General features: G+C 36.7%; 1 pseudogene; it reads left to right on the top strand.

Annotated features, from left to right (window-relative positions):
* The window catches only part of LOC123253813, a 171,373-nt pseudogene extending 164,007 nt beyond the window's left edge, over window positions 1–7,366 (top strand).
* Window positions 7,367–10,508: the final 3,142 nt, after the last annotated feature.

The following is a 10,508-nucleotide window of genomic DNA, read 5'->3' as shown; positions in this document are numbered from 1 at the left end:
TTTTGATGGGTAGTTGATCCGTGGTTGCAGGCCCAGCTCTCTTGCCTTTCTGAATATTGTATTCCAAGCCTTACGGTCTTTTAGTGTGGAGGCTGCCAGATCCTGTGTGATCCTGATTGGTGCTCCTTGATATTTGAATTGTCTCTTTCTGGCTTCTTGTAAGATTTTTTCTTTTGCTTGAAAGCTTTTGAATTTGGCAATAATATTTCTAACCGATTTCTTCTCTGGGTCGAATATGGTGGGTGTTCTATGGATCCTTTCGATGTCTATATTGCCCTCTTGTTGTAGGACTTCAGGACAATTTTGCTGAATAATTTCTTTTAGTACGGAGTCCAGGTTTCTATTAATTTCTGGGTTTTCTGGAAGACCAATTATTCTCAAATTGTCTCTTCTAGACCGGTTTTCTTGGTCTGTCACTCTCTCATTGAGATATTTCATATTTCCTTCTATTTTTTCAGTCTTTTGACTTTGTTTTATTTGTTCTTGTTGTCTTGAGAGATCATTGGTTTCTAATTGCTCGACTCTAGCCTTTAGGGACTGGTTATCGGCTATAATTTTTTGGTTTTCGGCTATAATCTTTTGGTATTCCTTTTCAATCTTGTCATTTCTGGTGTTCAATTTGCTTATCAGTTCATTTGATATCTGAGCCTCACTTTCCAATTGCAAGATTCTACCTTTTAAACTGTTATTTTCTTGGCAGATCTCTTCCATTTTCCTCAGAATCTCAGTTTTGAACTCTTCCATAGCTTGTGAGGAGTTTTCCTTATTTGAGGAGGGTCCGGATGCTTGTTTGTTCTCCTCCTCTGTTTGCTCGGTTGTCTGGATTTTCTCTGTGTAAAAGCTGTCGAGTGTTAAAGACTTCTTCTTTTTGTTATTATTCTTTCTCTTCTGAACCTCCTGATGCTGATGCTGAGTAGCCATCATTAGCCCAGCAGCTTCTCAGCTTTATCCTCGGGCTCAGTGTCTGTTCCCAATCTATTGGCTCCTGAGGTCTGAATTCTGGTTTTTCCCAAGGTCAAGCCCCCTGGTGGGCCCTCTTGCTTGTTCCTCTGCTGGAGGTTTCTTTACAAGTCTCAGGGCGCTGCTTCTACAGTCGTATACCCGTCTGCACTGGTTCCCCACTTAGGCTTAGTTCTGCCTCCACCCACGCCTCTACTCAGCTGGCACTCTACACGCCCAGCGTCCTGCTCCGGCGCGCGCGCTCAGATTTCGCGTGCTTTTTTTGACTTAATGGGGTCCTAAGTCTTGCTGCTGTCAGGAACAGGTCCCGGAGCTGCTGATGACTCGATGGGTGCCCCAAACTTGCTCTATTTCTTTTTAGCTGGGTTCGGAGCTATAGGTGAGTGTGGAGGGGGTGGGGGTGGGGCGGTTGCTCAGCTCGCGATTGAGTGAGTGAGAGCCCTTTTTAGCTTGGAAATGTCTCGATTCCACGTACCTTCCACGCTGTGCCCTGTTGTGGGGTTCCTCCGTTCGTCTGGACTTGTTTTTATGTCCCCTTGAGGAGTTTTGTATGTTTCGGTCAGGAGAGGTTAAGAGCTGCTTCTTACTCTGCCGCCATCTTAACCCGGAAGACCAACATGCATTTCTACTGGTTTCTTCATGTGTCAATGATCAAGATCTCTTTCCATATTATAGGTAATTGTTCTAGGGTGGTCATTAAGATTCTACATCCAAATTGTGTCCATATCAACCCATGTTTTAAAACAATTGTTTTTATTCTGTGTTTGCACTCTTGTAGTTCTTCCTCTGAATGTGGGTAGTGTTCTTTCTCATAAGTCCCTCAGAGTTGTCCTGGGTAATTGCATTGCTGCTAGTACAGAAGTCCATTACATTTGATTTTACCACAGTGTATCCATCTCTGTGTACATATTCTCCTGGTTCTGCGCCTTTCACATTGCATCAATTCCTGGAGGTGATTTCAGATCACATGGAATTCCTCAAATTTATTATTCCTATAATCACAATTCCATCATCAGCATATACCACAATTTGTTCAGCCATTCCCCAATTGACGGGCATCCCCTCATTTTCCAGTTTTTTGCCACCACAAAAAGCGTGGCTATAAATATTTTTGTACATGTCTTTTCCTTTAGGATCTCTTTGGGGGTACAAACCCAGCAATGGTATTGCTGGATCAAAGGGCAGGCATTCTTTTAGCTCTCTTTGGGCATAGTTCCAAATTGCCATCCAGAATGCTTGGATCAATTCACAACTCTACCAGCAGTGCATTAATGTCCCAATTTTGCCACATCCCCTCCAACATCCATTACTCTTCCCTGCTGTCATTTTAGCCAATCTTTTAGGTGTGAGGTGATACCTCAGAGTTGTTTTGTTTTGCATTTCTCTAATTATTAGAGATTTAGAATACTTTCTTATGTGCTTATTGATACTTTTGATTTCATTATCAGAAAATTGCCTATTCATGTTGTCTTGTGATAGTAGATAGACTAACTAAATGGCCTGAAGGTTTTCTATCAAAAACCAACACAGCTAGTTTTGTGGTGAAAGTGTTACTCAAGGAAATTTTGCCTATATTTGGTGTACCTTTAACTATAGATTCAGATACGGGATCTCATTTCACTCAGGATATCCTTAGAAGAGTCTATGAGAATCTAGGAATAACAACTAAATATCATGTTCATTATCACTGAGTTCATGTCAGGTGGGGCATGTGAATAGGGAACTCAAGACTAAGGTTGGGAAACTCCGTGCTGAAACTCATCTCAAATGGCCAGAGATTCTTCCCTTTGCTTTGTTTTACCTACATATGAGGCCAAGAGCAGATTTGCATATATCATCATATGAGATGCTCTTTGGACATGCTCCACTACAAGCAAAAACTTGTAAGGCTATTTATGCATCACTGATAGGAGGTGATTGCCAATTGCTTCATATTTAAGTGCTTTACAGCAGAGGCTAAGAGAGTTACACGATATGGGAGTATTAATTCAATCTGGTCCATTGGATTATTCTCTTCATAATTTTCAACCAGATGATATGTCTATGTGAAAAAATTTGTCAAAATAGCAGCCACAGAACAAAATTGGGTAGGTCCTTAGTTGCGCCATCTTCTGTAAAAGTTGTGGGTAGAGATTCCTAGTATCATTGTTCTCATAATAAATTAGCACAGATTGTAGATACTGAAAATGTAGAGGTTATTAATAATAGAAGAAGAGGAGGAGGAGGAGGAGGAGGAAGAGGAGGAGGAGGAGGAGGAGGAGGGGATTGTGTAATTTGAGATCTTCAGTCAATTATATAGAGTCTGCAGTCAGAAAGTTCAGTAAGGAGAGGACCATTCCAGCAGAAGAGGATGTTCAGATGTAAGAGGACATGGATGAAGAGGATTCAGGATTTATGGACTTTGTATTAAGACTGATGAACTTATGAATTGAACTGATAAAAACTTTCATTTTCAAGGATTTTCTTAAAGAAGGGGATTAATCATGGACAATTTGGATTAAATGGTTTGGAAGTATTTTGGTTAATGTAAATAGTATCACTACGTACTCATATGCATCCATCATTGCACATAAAACTATCAAGACCTTCGATGGAGAACAGGAGAAGAGGAAAGGAGCAAAGAGAAGATTTCCTTGAGGAATGGAACATCATAAGGAGAAAGGACATCTGTAGGAGATCTGGAGTTTTGGTAGGTATCATGCATACATCAGTAACATGTTGCAACACAATATTGCAAAGAAACAACATAACAAATCAGATACATATGACACAAACATGTTAGTATACATTGTGTTCCTTATGGAATGAAACAATGTATAAATACTAACGAAATTAGACTTAGCTATAGGATAAGTAAGTACTAACAAAGGATAGTTAGTTACTAACAAAGATTAGCTAGTTATTTAGGTAGATATAGCTAGACTAATATAGTAATATCTTAGGGACAGTTTAGAAGAGTTTAGTGAAATAGATATAATTAAATTAGATTAGATTAGATTAGATTAGAGGATATGATAAGGTACTAATGTACATTAAAGTGCAAATACAACAAGCATGACAAAATTGCATTACATGAAGAACATATAACATACTACAGATCACATTTTACAAATTAATGTAAATAGTTGTGAAAATAGTATGTGTATATTGTAAATTGTATTACAGTGTAGGTATTGTATACATGTAAATGGTGTACATGTGTATATTTGATGTGTATATGTTGTCTGTACATATATGTGCACATGTATATCACACATATATATTAGGTATATATTGTATGTATGAATCACGTGTGTATGTATATATACATGTATATATGTATATATGTATAACAGTAAATTCTGTGAATGGTCCTTTGCCCATTTATCGATTGATGAATGGCTTGATTTTTTATTCAATTGATTTAGCTCCTTTTATATTTGAGTAATCAGACCTTTGTCAGAATTTTTTGTTATAAAGATTGTTTTCCCAGTTTGTTTTTCCCTTCTGATTTTGGTTGCATTGTTTTTGTTGATACAAAAACTTTTTAATTTCATGTAATAAAATTATTCATTTTACATTTTGTAATTTTTTCTAACTCTTGATTGGTTTTAAAATCCTTCCTTTCCCAAAGATCTGACAAGTATACTATTCTGTGTTCGCCTAATTTTCTTAGAGTTTCCTTCTTAATATTGAAGTCATTCACCCACTCTGAATTTATGTTTGTGTAGCGCGTGAGATGTTGATCTAAACCGAACCTGTCACATATTGTTTTCCAACTTTCCCATTAGTTTTTCTCAAATAGTGGATTTTTGTCCCAAAAGTTGGGATCTTTAGATTTATCAGACTGTCTTGTTAGGTCTCTTACGCCATGTCTATTCCACTGATCCTCCCTTCTCCCTCTTAGCCAGTATCATATTGTTTTGATGACCGCTGCTTTATATTATAGTTTAATATCTGGTACTGCTACACCACCTTCCTTCATGGATTTTTTCATTATTTCTCTTCATATTCTTGATCTTTAGTTCTTCCAAATGAACTTTGTTACAATGTTTTCTAATTCATTAAAAAAGTTTTTTAGTAGTTTGATAGGTACGGCACTAAATAAGTAAATTAATTAGGATAGAATGGTCATTTTTATTATGTTAGCTTATCCTACCCATGAGCACTCAATGTTTTTCCAACTGTTTACATATTAATTTAATTGTTTGTAAAGTGTTTTGAAGTTGTTTTCGTATGATTGCTGTGTTTGTTTTGGTAGATAGATTCCTAAGTATTTTATATTGCCTAGGGTGATTTTAAATGTTGTTTCTCTTTTAAACTCTTGCTTCTGGGATGTGTTGGAAATATATAGAAATGCTGATGATTTATTTGCATTTATTTTGTATTCTGCAATTTTGGTAAAGTTGTTGATTACTTGTACTAGCTTTTTAATTGATTCTCTAGGAATTTTTAAGTAGACCATTCTATCATTTGCAAAGAGTGATAGCTTAGTCTCTTCATTGCCTAATTTAATAACTTCAATTTCTTTTTCTTCTCTACTTGCTACTGCTAGTTTTTCTAATACAATGTTAAATAATAGAGGTGATAATGGACATCCTTGTTCCCTGATTTTGTTGGAAAAGCTTCCAATTTATCCCCATTGTATATGATGCTTGTTGATGGTTTTAGATATATACTGTTTATTCTTTTTAGGAAAGATCCTTCTATACTTTCTGGTGTTTTCAATAGGAATGGGTCCATGTGCTGCTGAAAAGAAGGTATATTTCTTTTTGTCCTCATTTATTTTTCTCCATATATCTATTAACTAATTTTTCTAGGATTCCATTCAACTCATATCTCTTTCTCATTTACTTTTTGGTTTGATTTATCTAGTTCTTAAAGATGAAGGTTGAAGTTCCTCCACTAGTATAGTGTTATTAAATAAGAGGTAGATGGTATCTTTATACTCCTAATAGGCTAGTTATTTCATTGTTGTTATTTATCTGAGGGAGCTGTGTCTGGGTTCCCTTGATTGCTAGTGCAGGGAAACCTGGGTCCTGCCACTCAGCTGGAAGTTATAATAATTGCCCTTCTTTATAACAGTGCCCTGGCAGGATCCCTATAGGTCAGTAGATGGGTAACCCTTTCAGGTCCCACCTGGGGTTGATTGATTATTACTATTGGGCTCTATCAAGCTTGGATAACGTTAATCTGACTGCATTTCCTCTTCCCCAGAATAGTAATGGAATAACTATTCCAGGAAGGTACTTAATAAATTTTATCTATGTTGTTAATAAAGGAAAGGAATGATCAGGAATGGACTGAGAATAGAAGACCCTGTCACTGAATCTATGACACTAATCACTCAGGACTGTAGGCTGTTCAGTAATCCTGGGATCTTGTTCTTCACCTCCATTGGCTCAGCCTGGAAACGGCCAAACCAGAGTAAGCACTCTCTTTGGATGACACAACTAATAATGGTCTCTCTCAGCTTCTTACTACTAGTTGTGAAAATTTATATCACTGAGTGGATATATTAACAAATTAGGGAGGGCAGAGATTAATAAATTGGGCAAACCATGAGGGAACACATGGGATCAAAATTATCACCAGGTGCTCAACAATTCATGAACAAGTTTCGATTTCAACAACGAAATTGTATTCCTTTTGGAGAACAACTTCACTGTATCTTGGGAAAGAAAGACCCAGCTGTTTTTGGAGATGAACATATGCTTGATGAATTGCACAAGTCAAAAACTTCAGGAGTATTAGATAAGTCATCCACTCTATCTTTTTCTTGTATGTTTGGATTGACTTCTAGATTGGTCACAGAAGATATAAAAACTTATATACACAAAAACACAGAACTTTCTGCTAGAGGAAATATAGAAAATATCCAATATCCTGGAGAGAATAAAACTATACAACAGAACAAGATTCTTCCTGAAAATGATCTGAAATTTTTAATATCCTCTTGGTTGCTAAACAAAGAAAATGATAATTCAAATACATCTAGTTCTGAGCTGCTTCCTTTTCTTCAAAACCTGTGTAGTCAAATAAACCATCTCCAAATAGGAGACAAGAATAAGCCTCAGGGAAACAATACAAGCCAAATGAAAGCATTGTAAGGATTGGAGTGGAACAGCAGCCTGTTTGTTCCTACTTAGAAAAGATAATTTCTAAAAACGTGCAACTGATGGAGGAGAAACTTATGGACTTCATTGACCAGCGTATGTGCAAATTACGATAGCACAAAGATAATAAAGTTGTTCTATTAATGGACTTGCTGCAAAATTCCAATTCCACATCTACTCAGGTGATGCAAGAACATTATGATTCTGAAGAGAGATTCTTAAAAGGCAAGAGAAAATTACTTAATACTGTTATGAGCAACAGGTGTCTTCTAGACATATGCACACATATGCCAAACTTCCAAAAGTTTTAGAGGGAAATTTTCAGTATGATAGCTTTCCAAGGGTTATTTCCTGGTTAATGTAGAACAACCTAAGTGTTTAATATTTTATTGCACTTGTTACTGTAATTCTCAGTATTGCACACTAAAAGTTAACCTATTAGTGTCATAAAATATTTTTACTAGCAATATTTTTCATTCTTATAAGATTTTACTTCTGTGACTTTATTACCTAAAAACATACTGTTTTAAATGAGCCACTTTTAGGATCCTAATTCAGCTCAATAAAATTAACTTTGATCCCATATACCCTTTAAAGAGAGCAACTTTTTTTCTATTTATATAAATGATGACCTTAATTATTTTGTTATTTTTAAAGTTATGAAAAAGTGCTTTAAAAAAAGAGCAATAGGGACCACAATTGGCTGTGGATTATGGTAACTGGAAAAAATAAGAAGGACTCAGGAAATAAGAAAGCCAAATTCTTGATCTGAAGTCATCATGACCCAAGCAAACTTTCTCTCTTGAGGCCACACCAAGTAGAGCAGGGGATTCTTTTTTTTTATACTTATTTTAACCATTTATTAATATTCATTTTTAACATAGTTAAAAGATTGATGCTCCTACTTTCCCCTTCACCCACCACACTCCCCCCACCCATGGCTGATGCACATTTCCACTGGTTTTAACATGTGTCATTGATCAAGACCTATTTCCAAATTGTTGGTGGTTGCATTGGTGTGATAGTTTCGAGTCCACATCCTCAATCATGTCCACCCCAACCCTTGCGTTCAAGCAGCTGTTTTTCTTATATGTTTCCTCTCCGGCAGTTCTTCCTCTGAATGTGGGTAGCGTTCTTTACCATAAGTTCCTCAGAGCTGTCCTGGGTCATTGCATTGCTGCTGGTACAGAAGCCCATTACATTCGATTTTACCACAGTATATCAGTCTCTGTGTACAATGTTCTTCTGGCTCTGCTCCTTTCCCTCTGCATCAGTTTCTGTAGGTCTTTCCAGTTCACATGTAATTCCTCCAGTTTATTATTCCTTTGAGCACAATAGTATTCTATCACCAGCAAATACGACAATTTGTTCAGGACATGCCAATTGAAGGACATACCCTCCTTTTCCAGCTTTTTGCCACCACAAAAAGCACAGCTATAAATATTTTCCTACAAGTCTGCTTATCTATGATCTCTTTGAGGTACAAACCAAACAATGGTATGGCTGGATCAAAGGGCAGGCATTCTTTTATAGTCCTTCAAGCATAATTGCAAATTGCCAGCCAGAATGGTTGGATCAGTTCACAGCTCCACCAGCAATGCATTAATGTCCCAATTTTGACACATTCCCTCCAGCATTCATTACTCTCCCCTTCTTTCATTTTAGCCAATCTGATAGGTGTGAGGTGATACCTCAGATTTGTTTTGATTTGCATTTCTCTGATTATTAGAGATTTAGAACACTTTCTCATGTGCTTATTGATACTTTTGATTTCTTTACCTAAAAATTGCCTATTCATGTCTCTTGCCCATTTATCAATTGGGGAATGGCTTGATTTTTTATACAATTGATTTAACTTCTTGTATATTTGAGTAATTAGACCCCTGTCAGAGTTTTTTGTTATAAAGATTTTTTCCCAATTTGTTGTTTCCCTTCTGATTTTGACTACATTGTTTTGTTTGTACAAAAGCTTTTTAGTTTAATATAATCAAAACCATTTAATTTATATTTTGTAATTTTCTCTAACTCTTTCTTGGTTTTAAAATCTTTCCTTTCCCAGAGATCTGACAAGTATACTATTCTGTGTTTACTTAACTTATTTGTAGTTTCCCTCTTGATATTCAAGTCATTCACCCATTCTGAATTTATCTTGGTATAGGGTGTGAGATGTTGATCTAAACCTAATTTCTCCCATATTGTTTTCTAAATTTCCCAGGAGTTTTTGTCAAATAGTGGATTCATGTCACGAAAGTTAGGCTCTTTGGGTTTATCATACACTGTCTTGCTGATGTTATTAACCCCAAGTCTATTCCACTGATCCTCCCTTCTCTTTCTTAGCCAGGATCATATTGTTTTTTTTAATTTTAAACATTTATTAATATTCATTTTTAACATGGTTACCTAATTCATGGTCCTACTTTCCCCTTCACCCCCTGCATCCCCCCCACCCATGGCCAATGCACATTTCCACTAGTTTTATCATGTGTCCTTGATCAAGACCTATTTCCAAATTGTTGGTGGTTGCATTGGTGTGGTAGTTTCGAGTCCACATCCTGAATCATGTCCATCCCAACCCTTGCGTTCAAGCAGCTGTTTTTCTTATATGTTTCCTCTCCTGCAGTCCTTCCTCTGAATGTAGGTAGCATCTTTACCATAAATCCCTCAGAATTGTCCTGGGTTTTTGTATTGCTGCTGGTACAGAGGTCCATTACATTCGATTTTACCACAGTATATCAGTCTCTGTGCACAGTGTTCTTCTGGATCTGCTCCTTTCGCTCTGCATCAGTTCCTGGAGGTCTTTCCAGTTCGCCTGGAACTTCTCCAGTTTGTTATTCCTTTGAGCACAATAGTATTCCATCACCAGCATATACCACAATTTGTTCAGCCATTCCCCAATTGAAGGACATACCCTCCGTTTCCAATTTGTTGTCACCACAAAAAGTGCAGCTATAAATATTTTCCTACAAGTCTGTTTATCTATGATCTCTTTGAGGTACAAACCCAACAATGGTAAGGCTGGATCAAAGGGCAGGCAGTCTTTTATAGCCCTTTGAGCACAGTTCCAAATTGCCAGCCAGAATGGTTGGATCAGTTCACAACTCCACCAGCAATGCATTAATGTCCCAATTTTGCCACATCCCCTCCAGCATTCATTACTCTCCCCTTCTTTCATTTTAGCCAATCTGCTAGGTGTGAGGTGATACCTCAGAGTTGTTTTGATTTGCATTTCTCTGATTATTAGAGATTTGGAACACTTTCTCATGTGCTTATTGATACTTTTGATTTCTTAACCTGAAAATTGCGTATTCATGTCTCTTGCCCATTTTTCAATTGCGGAATGGCTTGATTTTTTTTATACAATTGATTTAACTTCTTGTATATTTGAGTAATTAGACCCCTGTCAGAGTTTTTTGTTATAAAGATTTTTTCCCAATTTGTTGTTTCCCTTCTGAT

Source organism: Gracilinanus agilis, chromosome X (assembly GCF_016433145.1).
Source record: "Gracilinanus agilis isolate LMUSP501 chromosome X, AgileGrace, whole genome shotgun sequence".
NCBI classification, from domain to species: domain Eukaryota; kingdom Metazoa; phylum Chordata; class Mammalia; order Didelphimorphia; family Didelphidae; genus Gracilinanus; species Gracilinanus agilis.
This window is presented reverse-complemented; position numbering and strand designations above follow the sequence as displayed.